This window comes from Trematomus bernacchii, unplaced genomic scaffold (genome assembly GCF_902827165.1).
Source record: "Trematomus bernacchii unplaced genomic scaffold, fTreBer1.1, whole genome shotgun sequence".
In the NCBI taxonomy this organism is placed as follows: domain Eukaryota; kingdom Metazoa; phylum Chordata; class Actinopteri; order Perciformes; family Nototheniidae; genus Trematomus; species Trematomus bernacchii.
This window is the reverse complement of record NW_022987516.1, coordinates 327501-347500: the sequence shown is the minus strand read 5'-3', so window position 1 is coordinate 347500 and position 20000 is coordinate 327501. Positions and strand designations below refer to the sequence as shown.

At 39.9% G+C, this 20000-nt stretch overlaps 1 protein-coding gene across 1 annotated transcript in view; it reads left to right on the top strand.

Moving 5' to 3' along the window:
- The window catches only part of nmbr (neuromedin B receptor), a 51841-nt gene that overhangs the window by 969 nt on the left and 30872 nt on the right, over positions 1–20000 (top strand).

Below are 20000 nucleotides of genomic sequence, written 5' to 3'. Positions count from 1 at the left end.
AAATGGCTTTATACATTAATAAAATATAAGATAAGATAAGATAAGATAAGAAGTACATTATTGATCCCAATTTGGGACATTTTTGTTTATAACAATGTCTCTCAGCGCCGACAGGCTCTTTCAGCACATAAAACAAAGTACAGAACAATTTGTCTGTAAATCCCCATCCCCTACCCCACGTAGGTCATGGTCACAGAGAAACATATCATTGAGGGACATTACTGTACATATTAGTATCATTATTGTTGTCCCTCTGCAAGGCATGCAGTCACTCCTCACGTGTCCTGTGATCATCCTGTTAGAACAAACTGGATTTCACTTTACTGCCATTGCTCACAACCAGTGGCGTTTTTATATGTACAAAAGTGGTGGGGCACAAAAAACTTAGATGTCTATATATAAGCTTCTGCAGTGACGTGCAGTGAGGTTCATGGCTGCTGAGGCACTGGCACTGACTCTTCAGGTTTACACATATTATATTTTGACCTAAACCAAAATATAATATTATTTTCAAAAGCTTTTTTTGTCTGATGCTTCGATTAATTTTAAACAGACAGTTCAACAAAAGGATACCCAAAAAATGTAATTTTATCATTTAAATATTGAATTGTTCTCTCTTAGTAAGATCCCATTTTCAATCAAATGGCGGTCTTACCTTGACTTGAAGATGAAGTCCATTTGCCTATCCTTCTGGACAAACATTTCTATTACTTTTTTGTAAAAGTCCTCCTTATCTTCTCGTAGTTTCAAAAGTCTATCATAAATCTAATCCATAGATTTATGATAAAAAAATTATAAAAGTAGGGTAGACATGTGGATGTTATCCGGCTAATCAAAACGTGCATTTATCTAACAGGTACGTTTCCCACAGATCTTATTTCGAGCTATTTTCTAAAATCCTCTGGAGAAATCTCATTGCTTTTTTGTGCTTACTTCCTGGTTTTAGGACGCGTCACTGCAGCTCTCTCGTCTCCTCTTCACACACCACACTTTTCGCGGCACACGTACTTACAGCCAATCAGCTCTGAATGATTTGAGATGACGTATGGTGGGGATGGTAGCTCCGTGCCCCTATGGTCATTATTTTTTTGCCACACACATTACATTACAAAATACTCTGAGCATGCGCAGTGTAGTTTTTACAGTCACCGTTCACTTAGACAGTGAGAGGGAGGGGCATGATCAGGTTTTGTCCCACATGGCTCTAAACAGCTCAATAGGCACACACTGTGACTGTAGACACACTAATTAGAAGAACACAGACTAAAACAGCAATGTACAGACGAATCAGATGATTCAACATGATCTTAAAATATATTTTATATATTTTTTTATTTATTTTTTTGCATTTTTGTAATCATTATTTGTAATACTTTCTGCTGACACTAGGTGGGGCTGTGCCCCACCTGCCCCTAATGACCAGTCGCCACTGCTCACAACGAACATCCATCCAACCAGAAAGCCCAAAGAGTGAAGTGAGTTTCAATACATTCACACAGCAGAACAATGTATGTTTATTAGAGTAGACATATGAATACATATATTTGGATAAGGTGCAGATTTAGAAGCATATACATTCTGTATAAGGTGCATGGTTTAGGCATATTTAATTAACCTCTTAAGCACGGCGGTCCCCCCATTGGACCCCTCCCACCGTTTCTTTTCTCGAGATAATGTCTCAGGGCTTCTTAACATTTATGAAACTATTAATGTGTAGCACCAGATTAACGGGAAGAATCTCAGCTAACTGAAGATATGAACCATTTTTACCAAAACAAAACACAAGTCTCATAAGAAGCGTCTAAATGACCCCTGAGCGAAAAGATTCTAACGCACTGCGGCACACAATTCAAGATAAAAATACCCTTATTACTTATCGTAGCTGCACATACAATATAGCCGATTAAAGCTGAGACTCCACTGATTATTTAGGTATAGTATCATCACTGAGCGATCCGAACTTGCGACAGGGGAAACAAACACAGACATCACAACACGTACCTTTACAGAGCTTTTACGGCAGATCGTCTCACCGTAGCTGTCAATTAGGTCAAAAGACGTGTTCAATGGCATTAAAACGAAAAAAAAAATGCTACAACTGTTGATCCATAGGTTGATAATGTACCTGTGCCTTTGAACAAATTATTTATAATCCATAATTCCATTTTTTATGTAAAAATCGGAGCGGAAAAGTTAGCTGCTAATGGTAGCCACCAGCTTCCGGTTTTGGTAACGCGTCACTCTCACTCCTTATTTGTTAACGTGTTGGTGTGTATATAACTTTCCCTCGATTCCATTGGCTCTAGCGGTTATAAAGAGATTTCATTCATCAAAATCGAGCAAGGGGGGCCAGAGATAGGTCAAATCCACCCAAATGACCCCAGAAGTGGGTTTTTTTGGCTAAATCTCTCTAAAAAGGTCAAATTTCACTTGTTTTGCATCAATCTTGATACAGGGTACTTATTATATGTTGTACTTTGGATTCCTAAAGCTTTTAGTCTACTAACCCATCATCCAAGGGTAGTTTTCACTATAAGTAAAAAATAAATTTTGGACGGACACTATAATTTACAGTTTTTTACTATGTAAAATCTGAATTTTCTTTAAAATAAAAAACATCTATATTGATTCTGACTTTTCTACATCCAACTCACAGGTTTATCATTACTTTGAGAATAAAGATTATTAATTTAACCCTTTTAGAAGGGAAGATATGGTCATTTGTTCTGGGAATGTCATTTTCGAACCTGAGACCTGAAAAACAGGCTCAGGGCTTAAGAGGTTAAGTACAGATCTAAATATTGCAACATTCACAATAATACTGGGGTATTATTTAAAAAAATCTGTTAACTTTTTTTATTGTGTTTTTGTTTTAAAGGTCCCATGTCATGGCCATTTCCACTGATCATAGTTCCATTGTTGAGGTCTACTAGAATAGATTTACATTGTTCAATGTTCCAAACTCACATTGGTTTCTCAAACAGCATCTCTCCAAACTCACATTGGTTTCTCATACAGCATCTCTCCAAACTCACATTGGTTTCTCATACAGCATCTCTCCAAACTCACATTGGTTTCTCATACAGCATCTCTCCAAACTCACATTGGTTTCTCAAACAGCATCTCTCCAAACTCACATTGGTTTCTCATACAGCATCTCTCCAAACTCACATTGGTTTCTCAAACAGCATCTCTCCAAACTCACATTGGTTTCTCAAACAGCATCTCTCCAAACTCACATTGGTTTCTCATACAGCATCTCTCCAAACTCACATTGGTTTCTCATACAGCATCTCTCCAAACTCACATTGGTTTCTCATACAGCATCTCTCCAAACTCACATTGGTTTCTCATACAGCATCTCTCCAAACTCACATTGGTTTCTCAAACAGCATCTCTCCAAACTCACATTGGTTTCTCATACAGCATCTCTCCAAACTCACATTGGTTTCTCAAACAGCATCTCTCCAAACTCACATTGGTTTCTCATACAGCATCTCTCCAAACTCACATTGGTTTCTCAAACAGCATCTCTCCAAACTCACATTGGTTTCTCATACAGCATCTCTCCAAACTCACATTGGTTTCTCATACAGCATCTCTCCAAACTCACATTGGTTTCTCATACAGCATCTCTCCAAACTCACATTGTTTCTCATACAGCATCTCTCCAAACTCACATTGGTTTCTCATACAGCATCTCTCCAAACTCACATTGGTTTCTCAAACAGCATCTCTCCAAACTCACATTGGTTTCTCATACAGCATCTCTCCAAACTCACATTGGTTTCTCATACAGCATCTCTCCAAACTCACATTGGTTTCTCATACAGCATCTCTCCAAACTCACATTGGTTTCTCAAACAGCATCTCTCCAAACTCACATTGGTTTCTCAAACAGCATCTCTCCAAACTCACATTGTGTCTTGATATTGAGTAAGAAACAGGTTGATAAACGCTGTGAGAATGGGTCTGCAGAGAGGATGGGTCTGCAGAGAGGATGGGTCTGCAGAGAGAATGGGTCTGCTGTGAGAATGGGTCTGCAGAGAGAATGGGTCCGCGGAGAGAATGGGTCCGCGGAGAGAATGGGTCTGCGGAGAGAATGGGTCTGCGGAGAGAATGGGTCCGCGGAGAGAATGGGTCTGCTGTGAGAATGGGTCTGTAGAGAGAATGGGTCTGCTGTGAGAATGGGTCTGCAGAGAGAATGGGTCTGCAGAGAGAATGGGTCTGCGGAGAGAATGGGTCTGTAGAGAGAATGGGTCTGCGGAGAGAATGGGTCTGTAGAGAGAATGGGTCTGCTGTGAGAATGGGTCTGCAGAGAGAATGGGTCTGTAGAGAGAATGGGTCTGTAGAGAGAATGGGTCTGTAGAGAGAATGGGTCTGTAGAGAGAATGGGTCTGCTGTGAGAATGGGTCTGCAGAGAGAATGGGTCCGCGGAGAGAATGGGTCCGCGGAGAGAATGGGTCTTCGGAGAGAATGGGTCTGCAGAGAGAATTTCGCCGCGATCCCAACTGTCTGTTATCAGCCTGCAGCCAGGGAGGAGAAATCAGCTGCCTGCTCCCTGCACACAGATGTGTGTGTGAGGAAGTCTGTGGATTGGTCAATTTGGACCAATCAGCGGGGGCTTAACGTAACGGCTCCACGGATTGGTCCATTTCGTTCCAGGTACGGGGTTACGTCACCCCGTACCTGGAAGAATCAAATGGGCAGTAGAGATGGCAAATCCGGATCCTTTTACGGACTCAGGGTCTTCTGAGTCAGTCATTGAAGAGATCCGGATCATACGAGTCATTTGAGTCATTTGAGTCAGCATCACCAAGACCGTAGAAATCCTATTGGTGAAACCGAAAAGTTGATGTATTTCACGAGCATATTATTATTCCATATATTTTGAATATATATATATTTGTATATATATATATATATATGTAATATCTGCATGTATATTTTATATTTTATTTTATTTTTATTTCTATTCTTGTATATTTTGTAGTTTTGTTTTATTGTAAAATGCCTTTTATGCTGCTGTAACAACAACAATTTCCCAATTTGGGATCAATAAAGTACTATCTATCTATCTATCTATCTATCTATCTATCTATCTATCTATCTATCTATCTATCTATCTATCTATCTATCTATCTATCTATCTATCTATCCATCTATCTATCTATCTATCCATCTATCTATTAAACTGACGTTATATTAACCTCCGCTACACAGTGTATTTTGCTTTAATAAAAAATGTTGATCACAAAAAAAAGGGTTATTTTGCGATTTGGCAAATCTGAGTCTGCTGTTGACTCGTGCATGAGGACGAGTCTGCTGTGTGTTGCACACACAGTGAGTCAGGATTTGCGAATCTGCGAATCTGCGAGTCTGCTGTTGACTCGTGCATAATATAGCGCGGGAGCCGGGTGCTGGAGGAGGGGCTATGCTCGTGCACATGACGAGTATGGATCTCTGGATCTGCTATGCTATTACGGTTAGGAGCCGTCGGCTCCTCTGAGTCCCCACGAGTCTGCAGGAAGTTTCACTGATCCGCGTCCCCTGAGCCAAACGATCACTTCTGGCAGCTATCCTACTTGCTAAAGGGCAGATGGACTGGGGTACGTTGTAATGTGATTTTACATGTTATAAAGAGAGTAGCGAGTGACGCAATTTATAGTTTTAATGTGTACGTCACACCAAGTGTGGGACTCAAGGACTCGGGTTAATGGAGAGGGGAGACTCGTCACGACCAGCTCATTTCTAGGATCCGGGTTAATGATCCGGATGAATCAGGACTCGCCCATCTCTAATGGGCAGTGACGTATCTCCAACGAGGCGTTTTGGGGAGGTCTTCTCTGTGTTAGAGTTTTACTCGCTACAGGGTGTACTTTGAGGGTTTGTGACTCTGCAGACCGTTTACATGCATAAACACCTTCATAACACAAGGGGACGGGTCATAACTGGAAAAGCAGGACATGTGTCCTTTAATATTTCTTTAATATAGCTGTTGTTTTAAAAAAAAAATGATTTCCTTATTATTATAAGATTTGATTATACTCTGTTACAGTAAAAGTAGAAGTACTCAGGTCTTGTACTTGAGTAAAAATAGAAGTACCAGAGTGTAGGAATACTCTGTTACAGTAAAAGTCATTTGCTCATATTCTGTGTGAGATGTGAGTAGCATCCTCTCATCTCGTGATGAATCTGCAGCTGAAGAATCCAACACATATCTAGTAGGAGTGAGGGAAATAATCGATACAGCATAGTATCGCGATACTTTGCGTGGCGATATTGTATCGATACACGGACGCCAAGTATTATATTTTATGATATCAACTGTAGCATATCCCTCCGAAAGATGCTCGTACACCTGACTGATGATTTCTCTTTTATTGAAAAGTCCAAAAACCAACGTAAGAGCTACGCAAAGACACAAAACAACAAATACATTTAAGCTACATCCATATGAGCATTACTTTAGAATACCATTCAACAAGTGAACTTCAAATAGATAGTTATAATACAGTATATAAACGAATTGAGACACAAAGCACATGTTTATGTTACAGTTCACACTAACCTTGAGCCTCTTGCTAACACTTTAATGTAAACTTTATCTTTTGATATCGCCGTATTTAAATGTTGATATCTCCGTTAATATCTGTACTTTATCTCCGTTCTTTTTCTCCGTCAAGTTTTTGCTTTGGGAACAGTAACTTCCTGCTAAAAGCATGTCTATATAAAACATGAAGTTACGTTAAGACATGTATACCATTGCAATGAAAGTAACCAAAACAATGCCACCTCCTTTTCAGGTTCAAAGAACACACAGTGGGTTTTTCACATGAACTATTCATGTCGCAAATACATGTTTTAACCAGGAAGGGAAGACGGACACGACCCATGTGATTTGCAATATCGCAAGACTTAGCATATCGTAGAATCGCAATACTATCGTATCGTGGCTTGAGTCTCTGAGAGGACTGATGCAGGGCTTGAAGTTATTGCAACAGGCGAAACATGCTCAGGATTTAGACATGGCTGTTGATCAGTGATGAACTTCCCCTGTGCGGCACAGTCACAGCTGCCGAGGCTGATTAGTGGTGCAGAATTGATTGGTGTTGGATAATAAGGGAGGAAGAGGAGGAGGAGACTGTGGAGGAAATTCTTAAGAGAAACTGATAAATGATTCGTGGACAAAGTTTGTATTTTTATTATATTTAATAAAGTAATAAAGAAAGTCAATAAACAAGTGAGATGGATCTGAAATGCAGGAACAGAGCAGCTTCCTCCTCAGAGGAGAAAGAAGTTCTGCTGACGGTCTCTCTGTGTATTCATGAGAGGAAACAGCTGCTCCTCCATCCCATCATCAAACCATTAAACAGTCCTTAAACCATTTGAATCCACCTTTTACAATTCCTTTGCCTCCTGAAATGTAAACCCTTAACATGTGTCTCTGTTAAACACATACAAGACTAAACATACCATTTCAATTAGTAAAAGGAAATCAGAGTATAAGACTATATGTTTTAAATGATGATATGATCATTTGACACGACAGAGACGAGGACACGAGGAGACAGAGAAGAGGAAGTGAAGAGGACGGAGATTAGAACAATGTTTTATCAGGATTACTGCAGAGAGGACAAGAGAGCTGAGTGTAAATCTGTCAAAGTCTCTGTACACTCTGATACAGCTCGGTGTGTGTGTGTGTTTGTTTATATGTATGTGTGGGGACCACCACATTCTTTACGAGGACCAGTTTTGCAAAGCGAGGGCTTTTTTTGGAAAGTTAGCATGTTTTTTTTAAAGGTCCCATGTCATGCTTTTCTGGTTCTTACCCGTCCCCTTGTGTTCTGAAGCTTCTGCATGTAACCGGTCTGTAGACCCTTAAAGTACACCCTGTAGGGAGTAAAACTCTAACACAGAGAAGACCTGTCTCTGCTGCCCCAGAACGCCTCGTTGGACATTTCTCTTTTTCTATTTTTTTTAACGGTCCAATATTAGTAAAGACTTTTAGAAAAATGACAATTAGAAAGGATTTAATTTTTTTTTTACGAAATCCCAAAAGTGTGTGTGTGTGTGTGTGTGTGTGTGTGTGTGTGTGTGTGTGTGTGTGTGTGTGTGTGTGTGTGTGTGTGTGTGTGTGTGTGTGTGTGTGTGTGTGTGTTCCCTTAGGAAATATGCATTTTTCTTGATTACTTAAAAAAAATCTTTGCTTAAAAGTCATGAACATTGAGTGCATTTTTTGAAAAGTTGTGACAGTGTGTAGTCAGATTTTGTTCAGGGTTAGTAAATGTTTGTATGGACACAATTATAAACACCTTAAGACTGCATCACTTCTATGAAGGTCCTCGCATGAAAATAAAAACGTCTGTCACTCCACTCGTGTCCCTGAACATGAATTATTTACCATATGTGTAAAGACCTCTCCAGCGCTGTCAATCATGCTAATACTGTGTGTGTGTGTGTGTGTGTGTGTGTGTGTGTGTGTGTGTGTGTGTGTGTGTGTGTGTGTGTGTGTGTGTGTGTGTGTGTGGTGGAGAGCCTCCAGTATGAGGGACAGGTGAAATGATTAAATGTATGACGACAGAAGGATGGAAGAGAAAATTCAAATTGAAAACAATTGAATCTGATCGAAAGGGAGAACGAGCACTAAACATATTTCAAGAATTACAATCACACACATTCTTAATTCATGACGAAGAGAGTGGCACCAGAATTTAAAGTCAAAAAGGTTTCATTCATTTTCCTCAAAGCTGAACTCTCCATGGAGCTTTTTAATGAAGTTGTGTCTGCATTAGAAGCATCAATTAGGACCAATCAATATGTCATCCTGGGGATATGAGAAAAAGATGGGCTTTAAAGAGTCCTCTCCTGCTGATGTTCAGGTGTTTATCAGTATGTAGTGTCTCTACTTTAAAGAGTCCTCTCCTGCTGATGTTCAGGTGTATATCAGTATGTAGTGTCTCTACTTTAAAGAGTCCTCTCCTGCTGATGTTCAGGTGTATATCAGTATGTAGTGTCTCTACTTTAAAGAGTCCTCTCCTGCTGATGTTCAGGTGTTTATCAGTATGTAGTGTCTCTACTTTAAAGAGTCCTCTCCTGCTGATGTTCAGGTGTATATCAGTATGTAGTGTCTCTACTTTAAAGAGTCCTCTCCTGCTGATGTTCAGGTGTATATCAGTATGTAGTGTCTCTACTTTAAAGAGTCCTCTCCTGCTGATGTTCAGGTGTATATCAGTATGTAGTGTCTCTACTTTAAAGAGTCCTCTCCTGCTGATGTTCAGGTGTATATCAGTATGTAGTGTCTCTACTTTAAAGAGTCCTCTCCTGCTGATGTTCAGGTGTATATCAGTATGTAGTGTCTCTACTTTAAAGAGTCCTCTCCTGCTGATGTTCAGGTGTATATCAGTATGTAGTGTCTCTACTTTAAAGAGTCCTCTCCTGCTGATGTTCAGGTGTATATCAGTATGTAGTGTCTCTACTTTAAAGAGTCCTCTCCTGCTGATGCTCAGGTGTATATCAGTATGTAGTGTCTCTACTTTAAAGAGTCCTCTCCTGCTGATGTTCAGGTGTATATCAGTATGTAGTGTCTCTACTTTAAAGAGTCCTCTCCTGCTGATGTTCAGGTGTATATCAATATGTAGCATCTCTACTTTAAAGAGTCCTCTCCTGCTGATGTTCAGGTGTATATCAGTATGTAGTGTCTCTACTTTAAAGAGTCCTCTCCTGCTGATGTTCAGGTGTATATCAGTATGTAGTGTCTCTACTTTAAAGAGTCCTCTCCTGCTGATGTTCAGGTGTATATCAGTATGTAGTGTATCTACTTTAAAGAGTCCTCTCCTGCTGATGTTCAGGTGTATATCAGTATGTAGTGTCTCTACTTTAAAGAGTTCTCTCCTGCTGATGTTCAGGTGTATATCAGTATGTAGTGTCTCTACTTTAAAGAGTCCTCTCCTGCTGATGTTCAGGTGTATATCAGTATGTAGTGTCTCTACTTTAAAGAGTCCTCTCCTGCTGATGTTCAGGTGTATATCAGTATGTAGTGTCTCTACTTTAAAGAGTCCTCTCCTGCTGATGTTCAGGTGTATATCAGTATGTAGTGTCTCTACTTTAAAGAGTCCCTCTCCTGCTGATGTTCAGGTGTATATCAGTATGTAGTGTCTCTACTTTAAAGAGTCCTCTCCTGCTGATGTTCAGGTGTATATCAGTATGTAGTGTCTCTACTTTAAAGAGTCCTCTCCTGCTGATGTTCAGGTGTATATCAGTATGTAGTGTCTCTACTTTAAAGAGTCCTCTCCTGCTGATGTTCAGGTGTATATCAGTATGTAGTGTCTCTACTTTAAAGAGTCCTCTCCTGCTGATGTTCAGGTGTATATCAGTATGTAGTGTCTCTACTTTAAAGAGTCCTCTCCTGCTGATGTTCAGGTGTATATCAGTATGTAGTGTCTCTACTTTAAAGAGTCCTCTCCTGCTGATGTTCAGGTGTATATCAGTATGTAGTGTCTCTACTTTAAAGAGTCCTCTCCTGCTGATGTTCAGGTGTATATCAGTATGTAGTGTCTCTACTTTAAAGAGTCCTCTCCTGCTGATGTTCAGGTGTATATCAGTATGTAGTGTCTCTACTTTAAAGAGTCCTCTCCTGCTGATGTTCAGGTGTATATCAGTATGTAGTGTCTCTACTTTAAAGAGTCCTCTCCTGCTGATGTTCAGGTGTATATCAGTATGTAGTGTCTCTACTTTAAAGAGTCCTCTCTGCCGATGTTCAGGTGTATATCAGTATGTAGTGTCTCTACTTTAAAGAGTCCTCTCCTGCTGATGTTCAGGTGTATATCAGTATGTAGTGTCTCTACTTTAAAGAGTCCTCTCCTGCTGATGTTCAGGTGTATATCAGTATGTAGTGTCTCTACTTTAAGAGTCCTCTCCTGCTGATGTTCAGGTGTATATCAGTATGTAGTGTCTCTACTTTAAAGAGTCCTCTCCTGCTGATGTTCAGGTGTATATCAGTATGTAGTGTCTCTACTTTAAAGAGTCCTCTCCTGCTGATGTTCAGGTGTATATCAGTATGTAGTGTCTCTACTTTAAAGAGTCCTCTCCTGCTGATGTTCAGGTGTATATCAGTATGTAGTGTCTCTACTTTAAAGAGTCCTCTCCTGCTGATGTTCAGGTGTATATCAGTATGTAGTGTCTCTACTTTAAAGAGTCCTCTCCTGCTGATGTTCAGGTGTATATCAGTATGTAGTGTCTCTACTTTAAAGAGTCCTCTCCTGCTGATGTTCAGGTGTATATCAGTATGTAGTGTCTCTACTTTAAAGAGTCCTCTCCTGCACATGTTCAGGTGTATATCAGTATGTAGTGTCTCTACTTTAAAGAGTCCTCTCCTGCTGATGTTCAGGTGTATATCAGTATGTAGTGTCTCTACTTTAAAGAGTCCTCTCCTGCTGATGTTCAGGTGTATATCAGTATGTAGTGTCTCTACTTTAAAGAGTCCTCTCCTGCTGATGTTCAGGTGTATATCAGTATGTAGTGTCTCTACTTTAAAGAGTCCTCTCCTGCTGATGTTCAGGTGTATATCAGTATGTAGTGTCTCTACTTTAAAGAGTCCTCTCCTGCTGATGTTCAGGTGTATATCAGTATGTAGTGTCTCTACTTTAAAGACTCCTCTCCTGCTGATGTTCAGGTGTATATCAGTATGTAGTGTCTCTACTTTAAAGAGTCCTCTCCTTCTGATGTTCAGGTGTATATCAGTATGTAGTGTCTCTACTTTAAAGAGTCCTCTCCTGCTGATGTTCAGGTGTATATCAGTATGTAGTGTCTCTACTTTAAAGAGTCCTCTCCTGCACATGTTCAGGTGTATATCAGTATGTAGTGTCTCTACTTTAAAGAGTCCTCTCCTGCTGATGTTCAGGTGTATATCAGTATGTAGTGTCTCTACTTTAAAGAGTCCTCTCCTGCTGATGTTCAGGTGTATATCAGTATGTAGTGTCTCTACTTTAAAGAGTCCTCTCCTGCTGATGTTCAGGTGTATATCAGTATGTAGTGTCTCTACTTTAAAGAGTCCTCTCCTGCTGATGTTCAGGTGTATATCAGTATGTAGTGTCTCTACTTTAAAGAGTCCCTCTCCTGCTGATGTTCAGGTGTATATCAGTATGTAGAGTGTCTCTACTTTAAAGAGTCCTCTCCTGCCATGTTCAGGTGTATATCAGTATGTAGTGTCTCTACTTTAAAGAGTCCTCTCCTGCTGATGTTCAGGTGTATATCAGTATGTAGTGTCCTCTACTTTAAAGAGTCCTCTCCTGCTGATGTTCAGGTGTATATCAGTATGTAGTGTCTCTACTTTAAAGAGGTCCTCTCCTGCTGATGTTCAGGTGTATATCAGTATGTAGTGTCTCTACTTTAAAGAGTCCTCTCCTGCTACATGTTCAGGTGTATATCAGTATGTAGTGTCTCTACTTTAAAGAGTCCTCTCCTGCTGATGTTCAGGTGTATATCAGTATGTAGTGTCTCTACTTTAAAGAGTCCTCTCCTGCTGATGTTCAGGTGTATATCAGTATGTAGTGTCTCTACTTTAAAGAGTCCTCTCCTGCTGATGTTCAGGTGTATATCAGTATGTAGTGTCTCTACTTTAAAGAGTCCTCTCCTGCTGATGTTCAGGTGTATATCAGTATGTAGTGTCTCTACTTTAAAGAGTCCTCTCCTGCTGATGTTCACGGTGTATATCAGTATGTAGTGTCTCTACTTTAAAGAGTCCTCTCCTGCACATGTTCAGGTGTATATCAGTATGTAGTGTCTCTACTTTAAAGAGTCCTCTCCTGCTGATGTTCAGGTGTATATCAGTATGTAGTGTCTCTACTTTAAAGAGTCCTCTCCTGCTGATGTTCAGGTGTATATCAGTATGTAGTGTCTCTACTTTAAAGAGTCCTCTCCTGCTGATGTTCAGGTGTATATCAGTATGTAGTGTCTCTACTTTAAAGAGGTCCTCTCCTGCACTGATGTTCAGGTGTATATCAGTATGTAGTGTCTCTACTTTAAAGAGTCCTCTCCTGCTGATGTTCAGGTGTATATCAGTATGTAGTGTCTCTACTTTAAAGAGTCCTCTCCTGCTGATGTTCAGGTGTATATCAGTATGTAGTGTCTCTACTTTAAAGAGTCCTCTCCTGCTGATGTTCAGGTGTATATCAGTATGTAGTGTCTCTACTTTAAAGAGTCCTCTCCTGCTGATGTTCAGGTGTATATCAGTATGTAGTGTCTCTACTTTAAAGAGTCCTCTCCTGCTGATGTTCAGGTGTATATCAGTATGTAGTGTCTCTACTTTAAGAGTCCTCTCCTGCTGATGTTCAGGTGTATATCAGTATGTAGTGTCTCTACTTTAAAGAGTCCTCTCCTGCACATGTTCAGGTGTATATCAGTATGTAGTTGTCTCTACTTTAAAGAGTCCTCTCCTGCTGATGTTCAGGTGTATATCAGTATGTAGTGTCTCCTACTTTAAAGAGTCCTCTCCTGCTGATGTTCAGGTGTATATCAGTATGTAGTGTCTCTACTTTAAAGAGTCCTCTCCTGCTGATGTTCAGGTGTATATCAGTATGTAGTGTCTCTACTTTAAAGAGTCCTCTCCTGCTGATGTTCAGGTGTATATCAGTATGTAGTGTCTCTACTTTAAAGAGTCCTCTCCTGCTGATGTTCAGGTGTATATCAGTATGTAGTGTCTCTACTTTAAAGAGTCCTCTCCTGCTTATGTTCAGGTGTATATCAGTATGTAGTGTCTCTACTTTAAAGAGTCCTCTCCTGCACATGTTCAGGTGTATATCAGTATGTAGTGTCTCTACTTTAAAGAGTCCTCTCCTGCTGATGTTCAGGTGTATATCAGTATGTAGTGTCTCTACTTTAAAGAGTCCTCTCCTGCTGATGTTCAGGTGTATATCAGTATGTAGTGTCTCTACTTTAAAGAGTCCTCTCCTGCTGATGTTCAGGTGTATATCAGTATGTAGTGTCTCTACTTTAAATGGTCCTCTCCTGCTGATTTTCAGGTGTATATCAGTATGTAGTGTCTCTACTTTAAAGAGTCCTCTCTGCTGATGTTCAGGTGTATATCAGTATGTAGTGTCTCTACTTTAAAGAGTCCTCTCCTGCTGATGTTCAGGGTATATCAGTATGTAGTGTCTCTACTTTAAAGAGTCCTCTCTGCACATGTTCAGGTGTATATCAGTATGTAGTGTCTCTACTTTAAAGAGTCCTCTCCTGCTGATGTTCAGGTGTATATCAGTATGTAGGTCTCTACTTTAAAGAGTCCTCTCCTGCTGATGTTCAGGTGTATATCAGTATGTAGTGTCTCTACTTTAAAGAGTCCTCTCCTGCTGATGTTCATGGTGTATATCAGTATGTAGTGTCTCTACTTTAAAGAGTCCTCTCCTGCCACATGTTCAGGTGTATCAGTATGTAGTGTCTCTACTTTAAAGAGTCCTCTCCTGCTGATTGTTCAGGTGTATATCAGTATGCTAGTGTCTCTACTTTAAAGAGTCCTCTCCTGCTGATGTTCAGGTGCTATATCAGTATGTAGTGTCTCTGTCTCTACTTTAACAGAGTCCTCTCCTGCTGATGTTCAGGTTGTATATCAGTATGTAGTGTCCTCTAACTTTAAAAGAGGTCCTCTCCGCTGATGTTCAGGTGTATATCAGTATTGTAGTGTCTCTACTTTAAAGAGTCCTCTCCTGCCTGATGGTTCAGGTGGGTATATCAGTATGTAGTGTCTCTACTTTAAAGAGTCCTCTCCTGCGATGTTCAGGTGTATATCAGTATGTAGTGTCTCTACTTTAAAGAGTCCTCTTCCTGCTGATGTTCAGGTGTATATCAGTATGTAGTGTCTCTACTTTAAAAGAGTCCTCTCCTGCTGATGTTCAGGTGATATCAGTATGTAGTGTCTCTACTTTAAAGAGTCCTCTCCTGCGATGTTCAGGTGTATATCAGTATGTAGTGTCTCTACTTTAAAGAGTCCTCTCCTGCACATGTTCAGGTGTATATCAGTATGTAGTGTCTCTACTTAAAGAGTCCTCTCCTGCTGATGTTCAGGTGTATATCAGTATGTAGTGTCTCTACTTTAAAGAGTCCTCTCCTGCTGATGTTTCAGGTGTATATCAGTAGTAGTGTCTCTACTTTAAGAGTCCTTCCCTGCTGATGTTCAGGTGTATATCAGTATGTAGTGTCTCTACTTTAAAGAGTCCTCTCCTGCTGATGTTCAGGTGTATATCAGTATGTAGTGTCTCTACTTTAAAGAGTCCTCTCCTGCTGATGTTCAGGTGTATATCAGTATGTAGTGTCTCTACTTTAAAGAGTCTCTCCTGCTGATGTTCAGGTGTATATCAGTATGTAGTGCCTCTACTTTAAAGAGTCCTCTCCTGCACATGTTCAGGTGTATATCAGTATGTAGTGTCTCTACTTTAAAGAGTCCTCTCCTGCTGATGTCAGGTGTATATCAGTATGTAGTGTCTCTACTTTAAAGAGTCCTCTCCTGCTGATGTTCAGGTGTATATCAGTATGTAGTGTCTCTACTTTAAAGAGTCCTCTCCTGCTGATGTTCAGGTGTATATCAGTATGTAGTGTCTCTACTTTAAAGAGTCCTCTCCTGCTGATGTTCAGGTGTATATCAGTATGTAGTGTCTCTACTTTAAAGAGTCCTCTCCTGCTGATGTTCAGGTGTATATCAGTATGTAAGTGTCTCTACTTTAAAGAGTCCTCTCCTGCTGATGTTCAGGTGTATATCAGTATGTAGTGTCTCTACTTTAAAGAGTCCTCTCCTGCACTGATGTTCAGGTGTATATCAGTATGTAGTGTCTCTACTTTAAAGAGTCCTCTCCTGCTGATGTTCAGGTGTATATCAGTAGTAGTGCCTATACTTTAAAGAGTCCTCTCCTGCTGATGTCAGGTGATACAGTAGTGTCTCTACTTTAAAGAGTCCTCTCCTGCTGATGTTCAGGTGTATATCAGTATGTAGTGTCTCTACTTTAAGAGTCCTCTCCTGCTGATGTTCAGTGTATATCAGTATGTAGTGTCTCTACTTTAAAGAGTCCTCTCCTGCTGATGTTCAGGTGTATATCAGTATGTAGTGTCAGACCATTTACATGCACTAAAGAACGCACTACAGGAGACGACACAGAAAGATGAATAGGGCGTCTTTAAGAAATGAATCACAATCATTATATATAATACTTGAAACTTGAAATCCGGAGTCGTCTTTTTCCCACAAAAGAACCAAAAAACTCAAAGATTAGACCTTTAAAAAAAGGCTTTAAAAACAACCCTGACATCTGTAACCATAGCTACAGATGGAGAGCCAACTTTAAGACCTGGCTTTTCTTTTTGTTGTTGTTGTAAAGAGCACAGTTACCCTGCAATGCTCTCATCATGTGGAGAACATTATTGCCTTTCTGATAAAAACCCCGAGGAGACGGAAAACACTTTCTGATAAAAACACACGAACGCTCACAGAAGAGGCAAAGAAAGAGAGATGGAGCGAGGAACACCTCAATTGTAATCGGTATAAAAGTCGAAATCTTCCATTTAATGAATGTATTTATTTGAACAAGGACCATGCATACAAAAACATTAATCTCACAAAAGAGAAGACATGATTCATACCAGCTTTCAGCTAATAGCTCATTTCCACAAACAATTATAAAACAGATGAAAGTACAGGTCAGAAAAATAGTACATAATACCGTTTAAATATAATATTACAATGAATGCTGCTGGCATGAATGGCTGCTTGATATCCATTTTAGATAAAAACACATTATCACCCAATGATGGAGGAAAGAAATCCTTGAGGTTTGAGGACGAAACAACTCGGCTGAAAATCGGAACAATATAAAAACGATTAAGATGGAAGAAAAGTTGAACTTGCTTGAACCTCTTTTAAACGCTGTATTTATTTCCATGTATCGATCTTTAGCGTTTCTATCCCCTCTTCTGGTTTAATTTACTGATGGGAATTACGGCTCTTTGAAGGGAGCCGGATCGTATGGCTCCGTTCCTTTCGGAGAGCCGTTCAAAAGAGCCGTTCAAAAGAGCCGTTCAAGAGCCGTTCTTTTTAAAAGTGTCGGTGGAGATTATTTGTTGACCCTGCTTTTAAAAGATATTTTGGCTTTTCAAATGTTGCATTCCTGCCTACATCTAACCAATCAGAGTAGGGGCGGGTCTTCACAGAATACGCTTGGGGAACAAAATCAAGTTTTTTCACGGTTCACGTAAAGGCGAGTGGATTTATGGCAGGCATTGAACCAACGATAAAAAGAACGGCTCTCACCAAGTACGACTCGGTTCCCTTCGTTCGTACCAAAGAGCCATTCAAAAGAATCGGATGGTTCGCGAACGTCACATCACGAGTTTAATTATCTCTTTCACACTCTCAACTTTCTTCTACATCAGGGGTGTCAAACTCAATTTCATCGCGGGCCACATTCGCATAAAGGTTGCACTCAAAGGGCCGGTTGTAACTATATAATATATATATAAAATAATGTATTATTTCACATTATTGCCTCTGAATTGGATTATTATCGGATAGGATAATAACTTAGTAATTAACTACGTCTGAAAGCAGAAGTCCAGGGCAAATAATTGCAAGTCTCTTCAGTGCGCATGTCACAAAACGAGATGCATTGTGGGACATGTAGTTTATGGGCAACCTGCTTCTGTAAAGCAGCATGTCACCGTATAATAAACGTATTATATTCTTTGCAAGCTCTTGCGGGGCCACATAAAATGAAGTCGCGGGCCGGATTTGGCCCCCGGGCCTTGAGTTTGAGACCCCTGTTCTACATCTTTGTACCGGTTTAAAAATAGACCGTCAGTGAAGACAAAAGCATTTATTAATGTCCATGTTTCCTCATATCTGAATCAGAATCAGAATCATCACCAGGTAGGTTGACACGTATGAGGAATTTCACTTGAAAATAGAGTTATTTCAGACACAATTAACACTTATCGTTTCATGTCTTGTTACATAAGAATAGATCATAGTTGTTAAGTGTTATTATGGGAGAATTACTATTCTTGTGGTACTACTGCCTCATTAGGCCCATATTGAGCATATTGAGACCAAGACTCATGTTCAACAACTTCCTTACTTGCAATCAATCAGCACTAATTAGAGGGTTATTGAGGAAAAACTCTCAACTAATGGCTTATTACTTGTAGAATACGGTCATGTAGAATAAGGCATTAATAAGTGTTTTATAATGACTGATAAAGAGCCAATATACTGCTAATATGCTTGTTAATGAACAACTAGTTGATGGTGAATTGGTGTACCTTAATATAAAGTGTTACCATAACTATTTAAAGAAAACTATAATAACATTAAAAAATAATAAAAAATATAGCAGTATTTACATTGAAATAGAGCGGAATAAAATATGTGCAGTAATAAAAACAGATATTGTGTACATTAATGTAATGCATAGTAGGGGCTGTGCGATTATGGCAAAAATCCTAATCACGATTATTTTGGTCAATAATTGATATCACGATTATTAAAAACGATTATCCATTTACTTTGAAACATCCATTTATTGAAACAAAATGTGAACAGTATGTTTTTAACAGTTGATTACCCTGAACTTTAAGTATAATTCAACTGAAAAACCAAAAAATAAATAAAAAATAAATAACATTTTTTTTTTTTTTTATAAAAATAATAATCGTTTTATTTCGATTACGTTGTTTTCGTAATCGTTGCAAGCCAAAATCGTAATCGAGATTAAAATACGATTAATTGCACAGCCCTAATGCATAGAGTCTATAACTGCTTGTTTTCTGTCGACTGTGTGACCGTGTAATTGCAGGTTAGTGTGAGCCATCTTGATGTGATTGGGGCTCCAGTAACCATTGCTATCATTGTGCTAATTGTCCATTAGCTTGTTGTGCTTTCAAGGACCTTCAGGCAAGTTAAGGGCTCGTTAGTGGCCTTTAGTCCTCGTTAGGGGCTCATTAGAAGCCATCGGGGTCCGAAACACAGCTGTGTGATCAGGAAATGAGTTCCCGGAAAGGAGCTGATGGGAAAACGATTCAGACGGACAACGTGGCTGTTGGGGAAAAACGCGGGTAAACAAGATCAGTCAGTACCTCGTGATCTGCAAATTATTAATTCATTCATCTCTGAAACCACAGCTACCTCCCAAGAGACAGTTGACTTAGTCAGCTAATGTTCAAGTGACGAAGGAGGGAATATTGTGGCGTTATAACAGCTTCACCACAGAAGGAGGTGATTGGACAACACTTAAAGGTCCCCTATTATACAGTTTTTCATCAATATATCACAGGTCTCAGATATATACAGAACCTGTCTCCCCAAACAGATCATTGCAGCATCCCATAATCCCCTCTGTTTCAGCCCTGTTGCAAAAGTGCTGATTCTCTGTCTGTTACTTTAAGCCTCTTACGCACCGAACTGACACCAAAGAACACCAAACGTCGGGACGCGTCGCCTCACGTCTCCTGCGTCTTGGCCATGTGTCGCACTGGAACACACCGCAAAGACTTCAGCCGACGGCCAAGTAGCACGTACGAACTGCGCATGCGTGAGTGGCAATAACTCTCCGTACCAACAGGCGGCGGTAGTTTGTATTCGTCATTCAAAAGAGTCAACAACCGGAAGACAGACTGCGTGATAACCGAGAGAAGAAGAACAGACTGTTTGATATAAACAAACAACAAATAGCGTGCGTTCCATTTTCAGCGAGAAGCTCATGGGGCTTTCCCGAACCGAATCAGCCCATTGTTATTGTAATGTTGAACTTCCTGCTTCAAATGCAACCAATTATTTCAATTTTTTGTTGACACAGGAGGAGGTGATTGAACAACACTTTAAAAATGAGTGTTTGCTTCCTGTTTCCAGCTGATAGTCAACGTTCCCCTCCATGAATACGATCTTTCAACCCTCAAACTTAGCTGTGTCCCATCAGGCACTGACGAGTTTCACCAATCGTAGCACAGCATTAGTGCCATGTGAC